Below are 2472 nucleotides of genomic sequence, written 5' to 3'. Positions count from 1 at the left end.
TTTAATTTTGTACTCTTTCCATCCAATAATTATTTATAGTTTTGCTCAAATGCTAGATCATGTCTTTGTATACTTGTAAAACCACTTCACACAACAACTTAATTGAATCAATAAAGAAAAACTGAATTCATCCACAGAAATAGTCAGACATTTCAGTACTTTGCACACTGTAAATCCCTAAGCAAGCTCCTCAGTGTAACCACCCTAATACAATCACATTGCTGACACATGAATGTCCTGACTTGTCCTACCTAAGAATTCATGTTGCCAAAAATCAACGCTCACCTACCTAAACAAAAGTACTTTAGTTCAAAACCATATCATCACTATAGAAAAGCATTTGTACCTGGTAATTATACTGTATATGAGTCAATATAAAGTGTTAACTCTTATGCAGTTAAAAGTTACATACTGTAATGTGTGATGTAGTGCAGAAGATTTTATTTAATTAAAAAAAAAACAATTTAAAAGAATAACATATTAACTTAATTGATGCTACTAATGCACATGGACCTACAGGTTTCAAGGGGTGACTTAGGCTCTGGGGGCAGTTCCAGAGGCTCAGTTTTTGTTTTGTTTTGTTCTCCACATTGTGATGTTACAGCTCTTCTTGTTTTCACTACTTTATGCACTGATGATGATACTTATTAATGCCATCACAGCGTGTATACAATTCATGATACACTGAGACGCATTTAAAGCAGAACAATGCTATTGGTTCCTATACTAATATGTTGCATTTAAAAATGCCTCTTGTTATATGATTTAAACCTATGCAAAAGATGGGGAGGAGGAAACATGCTGCAGGGGAATGAGCCTCTCCAGGGAGTAAATAAGGTGGTATGCATTGCTATATTCCAGGTCATTGCCTACCAGCTTGTGTTCCTTTACAGCAGTACAGAATTAACTGTCAGTGTGGACAAATTGTGCAGTCAAGTATGTTGCAATGTACTGTGTACCAGAAGGTGGCAGTATACGGTCACACAATGGCAGAAAAAGCAATGATGGCTGTCTGCTAGAATTTAGGTAAAATACCCACTTCAAATCCAATTTATCTTGAGTATCTCAAGTTGGCCTGCTTGCGTTGGGAAAAGTGGTTTGGACTAAAATCCTGGCAGACAGAATAACTCGGAGTCCATAGCCTCCACCCCCCCTCCAAAAAAAAAGAAATAGCAGCTGTATTCTCCTCAAGCCAAGTTTACTGCTTTTACAGCTTTCTTGTGGAAAAAACGTTTTTTTTTTCCTTTTGATAGCTTCAAAACAATATAGTATAGAGTAATACATTTTTGCTTTTCCCAGACATTTGTCAGACAACAATGGTGAAAAGCATTCACTTAGCTGAGAAATACAGCTAAGTTCTGCAAACTGTCAAAGAAGTATAGTATTCGTATTCTCAAACCTGTGATTTTTTGCTGATGCTTATAAGGTCCATTTTGGGTTAACTGGAAAGCGTAGTTAATCTTTGTTTGTTATAAACAGCTATGAGACCACTAAATGCATCCTTTGTTGAATTTAAGCATTTTTTTATGTTTATGGGTCAAAATATACAGTAGGTACAACATTTTATGTGAAGTACCATAAAGTAACTGCACTGTGAATTATGGTAATATTTTGAAGACAATTCACCGTTTTCTAGGATTTATGCTCTATTTAAAATTATGTTCAATTTCAAAACAAAACTGCAAAATTTGCATTGCTGCATTAACAAGTATCCTTGAAGTATCCATATCAGTGAGCTATCTTTACTGAAAGGCATTGCAAACTAACAAATACTATTGGTTCCAACACTCATTTGCCTCTGCTTATATTTTTGCGAGTTGCATGTTTATATATGTATTAGCTTTTTTTTAGCTAACTCTTTTATTTAGAGATGATTTTGAACAGGATGGAGACAAGGAAAGTCAAAGCAGTTAAGAATACCTCTACCATACTGTACTTCACAATTTGCTCAGAAGTACAAAGATGAGTCAGGAAAGTTTAATGGACTCATGAGAGCAAGATAAATTTTACCAAAGGGACAAAAACTGTGGAGAAAGAAGGGAACTGTAGATCTTCCAAAGAACTCCTCATCTGTCCTGGTCTGGTCATGCATGGCCACCTCTGGAAATGGCTCACCCGTCTTTATTAATGATGTAACTACTGCTGGCAGTATAGGATTGAGTTCTGAAATCTACAGAAACACTTTGCCAGCTTATGTGGAAGAAAATGCTTCTATACGGGTTGAATGGCTTTTCACCATGGAACATGCCCTAAAACATAAGGCCATTGCAACCAAAGGCGAAAAAAAACTGGAAAAACGCAGACTGGCAAAAGTCAATTTAAATCCTATTGAGCATGCATTTTACATGCTGAAGAAGAAACTGGCAAGAACTCAAAGTGGATGCAAATCTCAAATGATTACAGAGACTGGTGAGCTCAATGGGTCACAGACCTTATGCACTTACTGCCTCTAAAGTACAGTGCATCCAAACA

Source organism: Lepisosteus oculatus, chromosome 10 (genome assembly GCF_040954835.1).
Source record: "Lepisosteus oculatus isolate fLepOcu1 chromosome 10, fLepOcu1.hap2, whole genome shotgun sequence".
Classification (NCBI taxonomy): Eukaryota; Metazoa; Chordata; class Actinopteri; order Semionotiformes; family Lepisosteidae; genus Lepisosteus; species Lepisosteus oculatus.
This window is presented reverse-complemented; position numbering follows the sequence as displayed.